This window comes from Hemiscyllium ocellatum, chromosome 16 (assembly GCF_020745735.1).
Source record: "Hemiscyllium ocellatum isolate sHemOce1 chromosome 16, sHemOce1.pat.X.cur, whole genome shotgun sequence".
In the NCBI taxonomy this organism is placed as follows: Eukaryota; Metazoa; Chordata; class Chondrichthyes; order Orectolobiformes; family Hemiscylliidae; genus Hemiscyllium; species Hemiscyllium ocellatum.
Window position 1 is genome coordinate 16,158,834 of NC_083416.1, and position 17,743 is coordinate 16,176,576.

At 44.2% G+C, this 17,743-nt stretch overlaps 1 protein-coding gene across 3 annotated transcripts in view; it reads right to left on the reverse strand.

The window, feature by feature from the left end:
* LOC132823345 (F-box/WD repeat-containing protein 11) overlaps positions 1-17,743 on the reverse strand; it is a 182,180-nt gene that overhangs the window by 139,777 nt on the left and 24,660 nt on the right. The window contains exon 1 of one of the 3 annotated variants that reach the window (XM_060837065.1): positions 6,873-6,894. The exons of the other annotated variants lie outside the window; for them this stretch is intronic. The gene's annotated coding sequence lies outside the window, so the exon portion shown is untranslated. Of the gene's footprint in view, positions 1-6,872; positions 6,895-17,743 lie in introns of those variants that run through there. 3 annotated transcript variants of the gene reach the window in all.

The window sequence follows — 17,743 nt, forward strand, 5'->3', positions numbered from 1 at the left end:
AATCCAAAGAGGTGCTTTAAGTACATTAAAGAAAAAGAATAAGCAGAGAGAGAATAGGACCCCTCAAGGTGGACATGCATGTGTTGAACCAGAGGAGATGAATGAGGTTCTCAATGAATATTTCTCCTGTGTGTTTATGGTGGATAAAGACATGAAGACTTGAAAACTTGGAGAAGTGAGTGACAATATATTGGGGACAGTCCATATCACAGTAGAGGTGCTGTTGGACATATTAGAATGTATGGAGGTGGATAAATCTTCTGGTCCTGACCAGATATATCCAAGAACACTGCAAGAAGCTCGAGAAGAAATTGCGGGGGCCGGGCTGATGTTTTTGCATCATCATTAGCCATGGGTGAGGTTCTGAAAGTTCGGAGGGTAGCAAACATAGAGCCCTTATTCAAGGAGAGGTGCAATAAAAAACATGGGAACTATAGATCAGTAAGCCTAACAACTGTGTGGATAGGTCAATTGAGAAGACACAGAGACAAGATACACATTCATTTGGAAAGACAAGTTTTGATTTAGAGTAGTCAGCTTGGGAAATCATGCCTCCCAAATTTGTTAGAGTTCTTCAATGAAACGCCAGGAAGATTGACGAAGACAGGGTAGTATTGGTAGTCTATGTGGATTTCAGTAAGGCCTTTGATAAGGTTCCACATAGTAGGCTGCTCTGGAAGGTTAGATTGCATGGAATCCAGGGGACTGGCAAATTGGATACACAAATGGCATCACGGTAGGAAGCAGAAGGTAATAGTGGAAGGATGCCTGCCAGGCTAGAGGCCTGTGACTAGTGGAGCGCCTCAGGGGTCGATGCTGGACCCATTGCTGTTTGTTATATATATCAATGATTTGGATGAGAATGTGTAAAAGTATGATGAGTAAGTTTGTAGTTGACACTAAAATAGCATGGACAGTCAGGAGGGTTATCCGAATTTGCAGCAGGACCTTGATCACCCAGGGAAATAGGCAGAGAAACAGCAAATAGAGTTTGGTATAGTTAAGTGTGAGGTCTTGCATTTTGGAAAGTCAAATCAAGGTAGGAGTTTCATGGTGAATGGTAGGGCCTTAAGGAATGTAGTGGAACAGAGGGACCTTGGAGTTCAGGTGCACGGTTTTCTGACAGTATAGTCACAGATAGACAGGGCAGTGAAGGCAGCTTTTGGCACACTGGCCTTCATCAGTCAGGGCATTGAGTCTAAAAGTTGGGAAGTTATGTCACAGTTGTGCAGGATGCTGGTGAGGCCACACTTGGAGTATTGTGTGCAGTTTTGGTCACCTTGTTAGAGAAAGGATATTATTAAACTGGAAAAAGTGCAGAAGAAATTTACAAGGATGTTGCCAGGACTCACGGTACTAAGTTATAGGGAGAGTTTGAACAAACTCGGATTTTCTTCTTTAGTGTGTGTAAGATCACGGGGGCATGGATAGGGTGAATGCACTCATCTTTTTCCCAGGGTTGGGGATTCGAAGATTAAAGGGCATCAGTTTGAGGTTAGAGGGGAAGGAATAAAAGGAAACCTGAGGGACAACTTTTTTTTTTACACAGAGTGGTACACATATGGAATGAGCTGCCAGCAGAAGTGGTTGAGACGGGTACATTTACAACATTTTAAAGGCATTTGGACAAATACATGGATAGGAAAAGATTAGAAGGATATGGGCCAAATCCATAGAAATGAGGTCAGGATAGATGGGCATTTTGGTTAGCATGGACCAGTATGGGCCAAAAGGGCCTACCTATTACATACATATTTGTCTAAAGCTTCAGCAGCACCCATTATGAGATAAGTGTCTTATGACTGAGGCTCACGTTCATAAAGACTTAACACACCACTATCGTTAGCACAAATGCTCCAACACTCTAGGCAACAAACAAAAACACAAAGATTTACAGTGACCTTGAGCAATTCTTTGCCCAAGTGTCAGCAGGTAACGAAAATTATCTTTGTTAGGAATTTCAATGCCAAAGTTGAGAAAAATAAAAATCTATGGAAGGGTGCGATAGGCAAGAAAAGGGGAGAAGCTAACTCTAAAGGGGTCATGATTTGGAAATGCCAGTGTTGGACTGGGGTGCACAAAGTTAAAAGTCACAACACTAGGTTACAGTCCAACAGGTTTAATTGGAAGCACACGAGCTTTCAGAGTGACACTCCTTCATCAGGTGGTTGTGGTGGACAATTGTAAAGCACAATTTATAGCAAACATTTACGGTGCAATGTAGCCGAAATTGTACATTGAAAAGTACCTTGGCTGTTTGTGGAGTCTTACATTTGTTCGAATACCATGGTAGTTTCACTTCTTTCATGTGTCATAAAACTTTTTTTTTAAAAAGTTACATTTTCAGGTTAACTGTAGCATTTGGTGCTAGCCAGACAATATGTTGAAGGTGTTAGACCCGTGTTCTCTGTCTGTGTCATATTTAGCTGATCCTAATCTAAAAAGAGAGATAACGGAGTCTTACATGAATTCATGCAGTTTTTGAGCAAAGGACAATGTAGCTCTGCAAGTACAAATTCACTCACAAATGTATACGTATGCGTGCATGTGTGTGTGTGCACATCCGTCTGTAGGAGTGGGTGCGTGTGTGTGTATATAGTGCAATGGTGGTCACCTGAAATGTGACATGAACCCAAGGTCCCAGTTTGAGGCCCTCCCTATGGGTATGGAACTTAGCTATCAGCCTCTGCTTGGCCACTTTTCACTGCTGCCTGTCCTGAAGTCCACCTAGGAGGATGGTCACCCGAAGGTCCGAGGTCGAATGTCCTGGACCACTGAAGTGTTCCCCAACTGGGAGGGAACACTCCTGTCTGTTGATTGTTGTGCAGTGCCTCTTCATCTATCGCCATAGCCTTTGCTCAGTTTTCCCAATGTACCATGCCTCAGGTCAATCTTGCCTGCAACGTATAAGACAGACAACGGTGGCTGAGTCACATGAGTACCTGCCATGTACAAGGTGGGAGGTGTCCCTAAGTGTAATGGTGGTATCATTGTCCACACTCTGACAAGTCCTGCAGCACCTACCGTGACAGGGTTGTATGGAGTTGTCCTGAAAGCTAGGCAGCTTGCTATGAGCAATGATCTGTTTGAGGTTTGGCAGTTGTTTAAAAGTAGTGGAGGTGTGAGGAAGGTCTTGGCGAGGTGCTCATCCTCATTGATAATGTGTTGCAGGTCACAAAGAACATGGTGTAGTTTTTCAGCTCCTGGGAAGTACTGGACAACGGAGGTACCCTGTCGGATGCAGCACATGTCTGTCTCCTGAGGAGGTCATTACGGTTCCTTGCTGTAGCAGGTCGAAACTGGCAGTTGATGAGTTGAGGATTGTACCCAGTTCTTATGAGGGCATCCCTGAGTACTTCCAGGTGACTGTCATGTTCCTCCTCATCTGAACAGATCTAGTGTATGCGTAGGGGTTGTCCATAGGGGATGGCTATTTTAATTTATTTTGGGTGGAAGCTGAAGAAGTGTAGCATTGTGAGGTTGTCTGTAGGTTTGTGGTAGAGTGTGGTGCTGAGAATGTAACCTTTTTTTAAAAAGTTTGTGATTTACACATGAAAGAAGTGAAACTATCATGGTATGCTAACAGATGAAAGACACAACAAACAATCAAGGTACTTTTCAATGTATAATTTCAGTTACATCACACTGTAAACTTTTGCTATAAATTCTGTGTCTTACAACTGTGTTCTTCACAACCAACTGAAGGAGGAGCGGTGCTCTGAAAGCTAGTGCTTCCAATTAAACCTGTTGGGCAATAACCTGGCCTTGTGATTTTTAACTCTAAAGGGTCCTCCCTCCTGCCAAAATATGTAGAACATAACCAAAACCCAGTTTCACCCAAAAAAAGGGAAAACCATGATCTAAACACTGGCACTTGTTCAATTATCTTGCACTCAAGCAAAAAAATGTCCACCTCACCTGCAATGTGACAGCCACTGCAGGACCAATCACCACCTTGTCTGATCTACTATCTCCATCTGCCTTGCCATAAAATAAATAGTTTGAGAAATATGTTTACAGCTGGTCAAACCTTCAGTGCCTTTTACTCACACTAGCCCCATAATCATTTACATCATTAGTGATCAGAAATCAGCCCCTTCTTTAAACATTCTCCAAGACTGAGCTTCCACAGCCTTCAGAGGTAGAGAATTCCAAAGGCTCTCAAACCCTTTGATGCTCCTGGTTTACAACTCCCCAGCCAGGGGAAATGCCTTACCTGCATCTACCCTGTTTATCCCTTCAAGTACTTAATGTCACCTTTCATTCTTCAAAACCTCAGATTACAAGCCCCGTTCAGCCAATCTCCCTTCAGAGGACAGTCCTGTCATTTTGGGAAAAAGTCTGGTTAAGCTTTATTGCACACCCTCTAACAATAATTTCTTGCCAGAGCTAAGATGATTGATGACAGGAAGCCAAATGCAGACTGTCAAACTTCGCCGTATTCTAAAAACTTGCATTAGTTATAATTAGTCACTTTATAAGCTTTTTCTTTTTAATTTTATACAATCCTTCACTTTTTTTTTGTCAACCACTGTTGACAGATTTTTGAGTTTTTGTACCTTGAAGGGATGTAGTTTAATGTGCTTTAGTTTGTGTAATATCTGTTTAATGGCTGTACATTGGCAATGTATTTTCAAGCCAGCTCAGCTAATTTGTCCCTCATACCTTCACACGTTCCCTTATTCAACTTTGACATCCTTGAGATTAAACCTCACTTTCAAATTGCAAAATTCCATCATATTGTAGTCACTCATTCATAAAAGATTCTTTTATAAGATTAATTAGCTCTTCTTCATTAAATAACACTGGATGTAAATTGGCCTGTCCACTAGTTGGCTTCTCAACATACTGATCTAGAAAACAATCAGAACAATCCAGAAACTCGTTCTCTACAGCTTTAGTATTCTGTTGGTCCATCTTCCACAGCTACACTGGCACCCACCCTCTATCTTTTCCTCCGCTACATCGATGACAGTATCGGCGATGCCTCGTGCTCCCACGAGGAGGTTGAAAAGTTCATCCACTTTACCAACAACTTCCACCCCGACCTCAAATTTACCTGGATTGTCTTAGACTCCTCCCTCCCCTTCCTAGACCTCTCCATTTCTATCTCGGGCGACAGAACCAACATGGACATTTACTATAAACAGACCAACTCCCACAGCTCCCTAGACTACACTTCCTCCCACTCTACCCCCTATAAAAACGGCATCCCATATTCCTTTGTCTCCACCGCATCTGCTCCCAGGAGGACCAGTTCCAATGCCGAACAACCCAGATGGCCTCCTTCTTCAAAGACCGCAATTTCCCCCCAGACGTGATCGACGATGCTCTCCACTGCATCTCCTCCACTTCCCGCTCCTCCGCCCTTGAGCCCCGCCCCTCCAATCACCACCAGGACAGAACCCCACTGGTCCTCACCAATCACCCACCAACCTCCATATACATTGTATCATCCGTCATCATTTCCACCACCTCCAAACGGTCCCCACCACCAGGAATATATTTCTCTCCCCTCTCCTGTCAACGTTCTGAAAAGACCACTCCCTCCGTAACTCCCTTGTCGTCAGGTCCACAAATTCACCTGCACCTCCACACGAATCATTTACTGCATCCGCTGCGGCCTCCTCTATATTGGGGAGACAGGCCGCCTACTTGCGGAACGTTTCAGTGAACACCTCTGGGATACCCGGACCAACCAACCCAACCACCCCGTGGCTCAACACTTCAACTCCCCCTCCCACTCCACCAAGGACATGCAGGTCCTTGGACGCCTCCATCGCCAGACCACAGCAACACAACGGCTGGAGGAAGAGCGTCTCATCTTCTGCCTAGGAACCTTCCAACCACAAGGGATGAACTCATTTCTCCAGTTTCATTTCATTTCCCCCCCCCCCCCCCCAACAACCTTGTCTCAGTCCCAACCTTCGAACTCAGCACCACCTTCCTAACCTCTCCGCCGCATCCCCACTCCGGCCTATCACTCTCACCTTAATCTCCTTCCACCTATCGCATTTCCAACACCCCTCCCCCCTACCTTTTTTCTTAGCCTGCTTGGCACACTTTCCTCATTCCTGAAGAAGGGCTCATGCCCGAAATGTAGATTCTCCTGCTCCTTGGATGCTGCCTGACCTGCTGCGCTTTTCCAGCAACACATTTTCAGCTCTGATCTCCATCATCTGTGTGTATATATATATTTTGTGTGTGTGTGTGTGTGTGTGTGTGTGTGTGTGTGTGTGTGTGTGTGTGATAGAAAGCACCCATGATTACTGCATTGCATCTCCTGATTAATACCATGTCCCACACTATTATTTGGTGACATATAAATAACTTCAACAAATGTCTGTTTAGATTAGATTAGATTACTTACAGTGTGGAAACAGGCCCTTCGACCCAACAAGTCCACACCGACCCGCCGAAGCGCAACCCACCCATACCCCTACATATACCCCTTACCTAACACTATGGGCAATTTAGCATGGCCAATTCACCTGACCCGCACGTCTTTGGACTGTGGGAGGAAACCGGAGCACCCGGAGGAAACCCACGCAGACACGGGGAGAACGTGCAAACGTGCAGGAATTGAACCCAGGTCCCTGGCGTTGTGAGGCAGCAGTGCTAACCACTGTGCCACCGTGCCGCACTGTTGTGCTTTGCAATTTCTTACCTCCACCATCCAATTATTTCCATTAATATAAAATAAAACAAAGTACTGCAGATGCTGGAAATTTAAAACAAAAGCTGAAATTTCTGGATAAATTCGGTAGGTCTGGCAGCATCTATGCTGTCTCCACTGATTCCACATTTTGTTCTTCCTGAAGTCCTCCCTTATTAATACACCAATCGCATCCCTTTAATTAGGGCAACCTTACCTGTTTTGCCTTTTTGTCTGTCCTTCCTAAACAATAAATTTTCTTGAATATTCAGTTCCCAGTCCTGGTCAACACACAGCCACATTTCTAGAATGGAAATTATATCTGACTGGAAACTTGACCACACCAAGAAAAAAAGCAGTTAAGACAAAAGGGAACAGAGAAAGCATGCAACATGAAACACTTTACCTTCTTCCCTTCTGCTAAAGCAGATTTGCAATAACTCACTAACCTAATCCTAAGTGTCCCTGAATCAAGTTTTTGCTCGGCCATTTCAGAGGGAAGTTCAAAGTTAACCACATCACTATGGGGTAGCAATCACATATAGGACAGACCAGATAAGAATGGTAGATTTATTTTCCTATAGGACAGAAATGGAATGAACTTCCTGAGGAAATGGTGGATGTGGGTCTAATTACAACATTTAAAAGACATTTAGATAAATACGAGTAGGTAAGATATGGAGGGATATGGACCAGGAACAGGCAGGTGGGACAAGTTTAGTTTGGGACTATGCTCAGCATTGACTGGTTAGACCGAAGGGTCTGTTTCCATACTGTATGACTCTATAAATGAGCCAACTAGGTTTTTACAACAAGAGTTTTGCTGTCACAATTAATGGGACTTGTTTTATATGATATACTGAACTTCCTGCAGCAACTGTGGTGGGATTCTCTAGGGTATTAATCTGGAATACTAAACCAGTCAGTCACATTACCACTGCATCAACTCCCCAAATATTTGTCCATCTGTATTATCCTAGAATCCCTAACAGGCTATTTAGCCCATGAAGTCCACATCCGACCTTCTGAACAATATCCACTTAGACCACCCTACCCCTGTAACCCTGCACTTTCCATGGTTAATCCACCTAGCCTGCACATCGCTAGAAACTATGGGCAATTTAGCATAGCCAATTCACCTTACCTGCACACTTTTGGATGATAACAGAAAACTGGTGCACCCAGAGGAAACCCACACAGACATGGGGACAATGTGCAAACTCCACACAGACAACTGCCCAAGGGTGAAATTGAACCCAGGTTCCTGGCACTGAGAGGCAACAGTGCTAACCACCGAGTCACCGCGCCACAAATCATGCAGAATCTCATCAAAAAACATTAAAACTGGCATGTACGTCTGCCTATCCATAGAAAGGCTTATGGACTTTTATAGGTTACAGAGGCCAAGTGTAATCTTCAGGAGAACCAGCCCAGAGCATATGATGTAACTCAATCCCCACTTTAGGGTTACATTTTTCACCACGTTTTAATATTTCCATTACATACATTATCAATAATAGAAATTGCTTACCTAGATTTGTCATGATGTATCTACACCTTCCTTGCAATGGTAGCATTTCTACTGATTAGATCATGACTACAACACTTACTACAGATAAATTTTATTATAAATATGAACAATGGACAACCCTAAAAATTAAATCAGACAAGTGCATAAAGGTTTGAGTATTTACATCAGTTTCACAAAATAATGTTTATATTTTGAGCTGCCATCTTCTCCTCATTGCCATCTCGTGTCTCAGCATGGTTAGACGGTAAGTTCATTGATATGCACCAAAAGCACAAACAGCAGTTTGCCTGCAGAATATGGCACACCACAGGGTTATCAGTGCATCAATTAACACAGGCAACAGGCATTGGGAGCTCCTATAATTTGATCTTCACTTGTCCCAGCTTGATGCCATCAAACAATCTTCCCCTCCCCTGTCCAGTCACCATTCAGCATGTGTCATTCACTCTACAGCATTGCAGAACACTCCTCACTCACCTCTTAACAGCCCTCCCTTCCCTCTGCGATCTTTCAGGGCAAGTGCAGGAGAAGCAACATCCTGTCTCTTCTCTCAAAGTCCCCAAAAGCCAGATAGAACGGAACAGTTCAGCAGAGCCCTTTGGCCCATGATGTAGAGTGTGGTGCTGGAAAAGCACAGGTCAGGCAGCATCCAAGGAGCAGGAGAATCGACACTTCAGGCATAGGCCCTTCATCAACTCTAATCTCCTTTCTCCCATGATGTTACACCAAACATGGCGCCAAGTTCCACCTGCCCATGATCCACATGCCTCCATTCCTTCCTTACTTATGTGCTTACCTTAAAAACTCTGAAATGCCTCAAAAATATTTACCTCCACCAACACTCCTGATAGCACATTCTAGGCACCTACGGCTCTGTGTAAAGAACTTGCCCCTCATCCCCTTTGAACCTTCCTCTTCAACTTAAATGCATGCCCTTTAGTATAGGCATTTCAACTCTGGGGAAAAGATTTGGTTGGTCACCACTACCTTTTATTCATTTGTGGGAAGTGGGCGCCAGTGGCTGGTCAGCATTTGTTGTCCATCTCTAATTGCCCTTGAGAAAGTGGTGGTGAGCCGCTTTCTTGGACTGCTGTAGTCCACTTGCTGTGTGTTGACCCATAATGCCATTAGGGAGGAAATTCCAGGATTTTGACCCAGTGACAGTGAAGGAACAGCGATATATTTCCAAATTAGGGTAGTGAGTGGCTTGGAGGAGAGCTTGAAGGACATGGTGTTCCCATGTATCTGCTACCCTTGTCCTTCTAAACTGAAGTGGTCGTGGGTTTGGAGGGTACTGTCAGAGGATCTTTGGCGAATTTCTGCAGTGCATCTTGTAGACAGTACACACTGCTGCTACTGAATGTCAGTGGTGGAGGGAGTGAGCGCTTGTGGATGCAGTGCCAATCAAGCAAGCTGTTTTGTCTTGGATGGTGTCAAACGCCTTTAGTGTTGTTGGAGCTGCACTCATCCACGCACGTGGGGTGTATTCCATCACACCCCTAACTTGCAGTTTGTAGATGGTAGACAGGGTTTGGGGAGTCAGGAGGTGAGTTACTCGTCACATTATCCCTAGCGTTTGACATTCTCTTGTAGGCACTGTTTATGTGGTGCATCCAGATGAGTTTGTGCTCAATGATAACCCCCAGAATGTTGATAATGGGAAATTCATTGAAAGTCAAGGAGTGGTGGTTAGATGGTCTCTTATTGGTGATGGTCATAGCTTGGCATTTGTGTGCGAATGTTACTTGCCACTTCTCAGCCCAAACCCAGATATTGTTCAGATCTTGTTGCATTTGGACACGGACTGCTTAGTATCTGAGGAGTTGCGAAAGGTGCTGAACACAGGGCAAATCATCGGTGAACAGCCCCACTTCTGACCTTATGATGGAGGGAAAGTCACTTATGAAGCAGTTGATGATGGTTAGGACAAGGACATTATACTGAGGAGTACCAGCAGAAGTGTCCTGGAGCTGAGATGACTGACCTCCAAGAACCAAAACTATTTTCTTGAATGTCAGGTATGATTCCCACTGTGCTGGAGTTTGCCCCCTGATAACTATTGATTCCAATTTGCAAAGGTTCCCTGATGTCACACTCAGTCAAATGCAGTCTTGATGTTAAGGGCTGTCAATTCTCACCTCACCTCTGGAATTCAGCTCTTTTGTCCATGTTTGAACCAAAGCTGTAATGAGGTTAGGAGCTGAGTGGACTTGGAGGAACTCAAACTGGGCGTCACTGAGCAGCTTACTGCTGAGCAGATGCTGCTCAACAGCATTGTTGATGACATCTGCCATTACTTATCTACGCCTCTCATAATTTTAACAACTTGTATCATGTCTTCCCTCAGCCTCTGCTGCTCCAGAGAAAACAATCCTAGTTTGTCCAGCCTCTCCTTATAGCTCATATCCCCTAATCCAGGCAGCATCCTCTCCAAAGCCTCCACATTGTTCCTGTTGTGTGGCGAACAGAATTAAACACAACACTAAGTGCAGCCTAAACAAACTTTTATAATGCTGCAACATCAGATTCTGACTCTATGTCACTGTCTGCCAATGTCACCTGATCTGACTCATTATTGTCTGGAACCTAGGTAAGTTTCCATTTCCTGGAGATGACTGGGTGCATTTGAAGTAGAGGCAGAGATAGGTGAGTCTGTGGGCTGGCAGTTTTCTTCTTGGGATGGGCAAGGGTTGTAGTTGGATGGAATGGGTTGATTGAAAATGGAGTAGGAGGCTGCATCCAATGTTTAAGCGAAGACTGGCTAAGTGATTGCTGCAGGAGTGCAGAGGTAAATGCTGCTGTTTACACAGAAGATGGCCGAAATAGAACGCCAATATGGATGAAGAGGAAACAATCGAATAGTCATTGGAACTCCAGGGCTGGTTCTGATCTTGTCATCCTTTTTCTTGCTATGGTCTCAGTCTGCCATTGGTTCAAATCTAGCATTCTCATTCTCTTTCTCACCTAGAATCACTAACATAACTTAGATCTATGCCCTGTCTGAGATCTGGGTTCCTGTTGATTTTGTCCTCTTGTATATTTCTGATGTCCATCACCCCCTCAATTGTGTCTGTGCCTCAGCTCTAAACTGTCTGCCCCGGCCTTGTTCTAAAAGAAAAGGCGTTCCTCGAAACTGTGATCTGAACCGAAGCTTTCCCTGTTCTTATGGATCTCATCTTTTTAGCTTGGTGATTTTGTTCTGGTATTGTTTGTTTGCACTTTTTAAAAAAAAAATACCGTTGTTTAAAAGAAAACAACTGAAGTGCATGTGAAAATTTTCAGTCTACCTGAAATGGCAGATAGAGATTTAATGTAGATAAATGTGAGGTGCTGCATTTTGGAAAAGCAAATCAGAGCAGAACTTACACACTTAATGATAAGGTCCTAGAGAGCTTTGCTGAACAAAGATCCTGGAGTACAGGTTCATAGTTCTTTGAAAGTAGTGCCGTAGGTAGATAGGATAGTGAAGGCGGCATCTGATTAGATTTTTAGATTAGACTCCCCACAGTATGGAAACCGGCCCTTTGGCCCAACAAGTCCACACCGATCCTTCAAAGTGCAACACACCCAGACCCATTCCCCGACCCTGTATTTACCCTGACTTGGCAATTTAGCATGGACCATTCACCTGACCTGCACATTTTTTCGATTGTGGGAGGAAACCGGAGGAAATCCACGCAGATACGGGGAGAATGTTCAAACTCCACTCAGTCACCCGAGACGGGAATCAAACCTGGGTCACTGGCACTGTGAAGCATCAGTGCTAACCAATGAACCACTATGCACAGAAGGTCAAGCAACAGAGGAGAAGGGGAGTCAACGATTCAGGTCGGAACGTTTCATCAGGACTGGCGGGGGGGAGGAAGTAGGCTGTGAAATAAATAGAGGAGTGGAACTTGGGGAAAGGTGTGTAGGGTGGCGATAGGTGGATGCAGGTGGGAGATGGCTGTGACTGATCAGTAGGAAGGGTGAAGCCGGTAGGTGGGAAGGAAGATGGAGAAGAAGTCGAATTAGGTTAAGGACGCTAGGCAGAGAGGGGGGTACTGGACTTGGGATGAGGTGAGGGGTGGGGAGATTTGGAAGCTGGTGAATTCTATGTTATGGCCGTATGGTTGTAAATCTCCTGAGGTGGAATATGAGGTACTCGGCCTCCAGGTTAAATGTGGCCTTGTGGTGACAGTGGAAGAACCTCAGATGGACATATCATCAGGGGAGTTGAAATGGATGTTGTGGTTCTGTTCGCTGAGCTGGGAATTTGTGTTGCAGACGTTTCGTCCCCTGTCTAAGTGACATCCTCAGTGCTTGGGGGCCTCCTGTGAAGCACTTAGGTGTTGTTTCTTCCGGCATTTATAGTGGCTTGTCTCTGCCGTTTCCGGTTGTCAGTTCCAGATGTCCGCTGCAGTGCTCGGTATATTGGGTCCAGGTCAATATGTTTGTTGATAGAATCTGTGGATGAGTGCCATGCCTCTAGGAATTTGCTGGCTGTTCTCAGTTTGGCTTGTCCTATAATAGTTGTGTTGTCCCAGTCGAGCTCATGTTGCTTGTCATCTGCGTGTGGCTACTAAGGATAGCTGGTTGTGTCGTTTTGTGGCTAGTTGGTATTCATAGATACGGATCGTTAGCGGTCTTCCTGTTCGTCCTATGTAGTGTTTTGTGCGGTCCTTGCATGGGATTTTGTACACTACATTGGTTTTGCTCATGCTGGGTATCTGGTCCTTTGTCCTGGTGAGTTGTCTGAGTGTGGCTGTTGGTTTGTGTGCTGTTATGAGTCCTAGTAGTCGCAGCAGTCTGGCTGTCAGTTCGGAAATGCTCTTGATGTATGATAACGTGGCTAGTCCTTTGGGCTATGGCATGTCCTCATTCCATTGTCTTTCCCTTAGGCATCTGTTGATGAAATTGCGGGGGTATCCATTTTTTGGTAAATACATTGTAGAGGTGTTGTCTTCCTCTTTTTGCAGTTCTGGTGTACTGCAGTGTGTTGTGGCCCTTTTGAATAGTGTCCTGATGCAGCTTCGTTTGTGTGTGTTGGGGTGGTTACTTTCATAGTTCAGGACTTGGTCTGTGTGTGTGGCTTTCTTGTGTACCTTTGTGGTGAAATCTCCATTTGGTTATCTCTGTACCATCACGTCTAGGAATGGGAGTTGGTTGTCCTTTACTTCCTCTCTAGTGAATCTGATTCTTGTGAGTGTGGCATCGATGACCCGGTGTGTGTTTTCTATTTCTGTGTTTTTAATGATTACAAAGGTGTCATCCACATATCTGACCCAGAGTTTGGGTTGAATTTACAGTAAGACTGTTTGTTCTAATCTTTGCATTACTGCTTTTGCTATGAGTCCAGAGATGGATTAGCCCATGGGTGTGCCGTTGATTTGTTCATACATTTGGTTGTTGAATATGAAGTGTGTTGAGAGGCACAGGTCCAGTACTTCGAGTATGCAATCTTTGTTGATAGGTTCCCCATCTTGTCGTCTGTTCTGTATGCCCAGCAGATTGGCTATTGTTTTTCTGTCTAGGGTTTTGTCGATAGAGGTGAACAGTGCTGTTACATCGAATGAGATCATAGTTTGTTCCTTGCCTATGTGTGTAGTTCTGATGATGTCCAAGAATTCCTGTGTTGACTGTATAGAGTGTCTGCATCCGATGATCAGTTGAAATGGATGGCAACCAGAAGATGGGGTTGATTTGAGTGAGTGGACCATAAATGTTCTCTGAACTGGTTTCCCAAGTTTGCGCTCGGTCCCTCTGATGTAGAGGAGACCACATTGTGAACAGTGAATGCAATAAATCCCATTAGAGGAAATGCATGTGGATCTCTTCTGGACTTGGAATGATTCTAGGGGCCTTCAACAGATGAGCAGGGAGGTGTGGGGGCAGGTTTTGCACCTCCCGAGGCCAGAGGAGAAGGTTCTAGGTGTGAAAGAGGGGTTCGTGGGGAATGTAGACCGAACGAGGGAGTCACGGAACGAACGATCCCTATAAAAAGTGGATAAGGTTGGTTGGTTGGGGGGGTCAGACTGCAGGTGGAAGTGGCAGACAATGATGCGTTGGACTTGGAGATTAGTAGGGTGGCATATGAGGACGAAGAGGATATTTCCTTGCTGTGGTTGGGGGGTCTTTGTTTAGGGACAGAGGTGCGGGAACTGGAGGACATGCGGCTAGGATGTCCTGGAGTGGAACTGCTCATCTTAGGAGCAGATATGGCGGAGGCAAAGGAATAGGGAGTATGGGTTCATGGTTTTGCTGGGCGGGGTAGTCAAGGTATTTGTGGGAGTCCGTGGATTTGTCATAGATGTCGGTGCTCGATTGGTTGCCAGAAATGGAGACAGAGAAGTCTAGAAAGGGAAGTGTCAGAGATGATCCAGGTGAATTTGAGGTCAGGGTGGAAGATGTGGGCCAAGTGGATGAACTGTTCAAGCTCCTCGCAGGACCATGAGGTAGCGCCAATATAGCATTGATATAGTGGAGGAAAAGGTGGGGGATGGTACCAGTGTAGCTGCAGGAGACAGACTGTTCCACGTACTTTATGAAGAGGCAGGCATAGCTTGGATCTATGCAGGTATCCATGGCTGACCCTCCAGTTTGTAGGAACTGAGAGGATTGAAAGGAAAAATTGTTAAATGTAAGGAGCAATTCTACCAGGTGAATGAAAGCATCAATGGAGGGAGACTGGTTGGGTCAGTGGGAGAGGAAGTGATGGACAGCCTTGAGGCCCTCCGCATGGAGGAATACAGGTGTAGAGATACTGGATGTTCACGATGAAGATGAGGTGTTGAGGGGGCAGAGAACTGAAACACTATAGTAGTCACATTGTTACAATCTCTAATTTATGAAGGAAGCTGATGCTTAAATGCAACACTGTCATTGAAAAAAATGCCATGTTTCTAACAAGGCAATTTGGATTTTTCCATCCCAGTAACTTTCATTGGGCATGAAGTGCTCATGGTCACACTACAACACTACTGTATTATTCAAATCTGGTCCAGCACTAGAGATAGCAGTGCAGAGAAAGAGGAAAGTGGAATGCAATAACATAAATTTCACAAGTGTTCAATGGTTCTATAAGCATTGCCTTATGTCACTGAGCCACACAGGGTAAGCCTGTTTCAAGTTCAATTCCCAATCTCAGCTGAGTTTCTTGATCTCCATCAGTATGGTGGCGAGGCACTGAAAAACTGGCCCATGCATCTTGAGGTTAGGAAAGGGAAATAAAATCAGCTATGATTCCTACTCCTCACCCATTGATGTCTGTGGAAACACAATGAATGTTACAATGATCCTAGCTAGTGGCTGCCTGCCTTATGATCTACATGGTAATTAACAAGGCTTATACAAACAGAACAGTTTACTGAAGGGAAGAGAAACAAAAAGATACGAAAGTAGTAAACCAGTCTAATTTAAAACTACCTCTTCATATAGTGAGGAGTCGCCACAGAATGGTGGACCACATGGCCTCTTCTATTTAAAGACATCTATGTGTGTTCACGATTATTTGCTTCCCACTATTATCTAAGGATTTCTTACTGTCACTGAATGTATACTGACTGGCAATACTACACTTTGAAAGGAAATGAGAACTGAGTTATTTCCATGGGATTCTGGCAGTTGAAAGTTGACTGAATCAAAGAAAAATTAGTTGCTTTTCTGAAGCAAACTAAACCAATGCTCTCACTAAGCTAAAGAACAAACAACCAAATAGATGTGGCTCAAAACTAGGTTGATACACAGCAAGTGCCCAGCTCAGTACAGTACTGTTCTGGACTCTGTCACAGAAAGAAATTGATATCCTTTTCTCTCTCTATGAAAATTGATTATATAGCTATGTTCGAAATCTCACTTGGGTTGCCATGGCCACTTAATAGATTACAGCACCATAACACATCATTACAGGGTGATGGCTTTAAGCAAAGCTCTCTGCTTTAATAATACTCTGAACTGGTATTTGAACCAGACATTTCCACACAGCAAGTTAAACCTTGTCACTGGGAAATACTGCAGAGGCGTTTCAATAGAAATGCCTACATTACAAACTATGTCTTTTCTTAATTTCAGCTCTACCTTCACCCTCACCATTTGAGCCCCAGTTCTCTCACCCACCCTGCGTCTCCCCTCAAGCCATAAATCTCCAAGCCCCTACACTCTGGTTCTGGCTCTCCCCATTCCTGCCATCAAACGTCAAAACTCTGGTTGTCCACCTACCCTCCCCCAATCCTGTTACCGAGCATCACGATTGATTATAATGCCTCGCACTAGTTCTCCACCTGTTCAGCTCATCCTTCAATTGTCACAATTGATATCCTTCAATTCTCTCTCATTCCAAAATGCCTTCATTCTGGCTCCAAATTCAATGGCTCACTATTACTCAGGCCAGTAATGGCTAAATTGGAATGCATCCAAAATTATATAATGCAAAGCATTTATAGTAATCAGAAAAATAAAAATTGCTTTTCAAAAACAAAAATATGATACAAAATACTTTCAACTTCTGGGGAAAAAAATGTACAAAATACACCATAAATGATTACTGTAGGTCAGTAACTTACCAGAATCCAAGAATCTTTTCAGATACCGTTTCTTGACAGTTCAGTAATCTCTGCAAGAGGCTGCAATATCTGTTCTTCCAACTCAAACTAAATAGATCTCAGCTTTTAACCCACCTGACTGTTTGGTGAGGAAGGTGCCAGACTACAAGTCAAATAGCACCAATAAACTTTATACAGGAGCGAATTGCCCCTAAACTCTCACCATCTTTCATGCAAGCAGTTCAAAGCAGGCAATTTGAGCAATTTGTCAGGCTGTGAGGAAGAGCTGAACATTTTTTGAGCCATAATTGGAAGCCAGGGCACATCTTGTTAAATATAATGCATAATTGCGCCAAAGAGAGAAGCAAGATCCTGACTGCTAATGTGGCTTTGCTCAATTCAGAGGGCAAAATGTCTCATCGCCCAAGTTAGGAAGTGGTTAAAAATACCAAACAGCGGAGGCTCAGACACTAATCTGATCTTTTAGTGGTTAAGTAGTTTGCTGACATTTGCCATCAATTGTCACACCACAGGGCAGACAGTAGCCCCCACTGAGGAGTCAACAGACGCCTTTTGAATGGAGGTAAGGCTGGTGCTGAGTGTGCCATAAATAAAATAAATGCAGATAATAAGATACAGCTCCACATTACCTAAACATCTCTGAAGGTCAGGCTCACCTTTAACACATTTCCTGACTTAATTGGTAGGAAATGCTGGATGTAAAGTTATACCCATGCAGCAGTACTGCAGCTCCAGAGAATTGAGGGCATCTCCCATTACGGAAGTGGTGTGAGGGGAGTTATTTACTGTAAGCTTCTGGAGCTTGATCGATTGCCTCCAGAGGTCAGCTAAATTTTCCTTAGAAGATGACAGGGGAGGATCTTAAAGTGGTCCAAGGTTTATGCTCTTTATTTTGCGTTTGTGTCAGAAGACTACATGCATCTACACACATCTGGGGGCAAGGTAATCCTGTTGGACCATTCACATAGTTCACCACAAGGAGCACCAAACAGCTCATGAGATACAATTAAAGTGCTG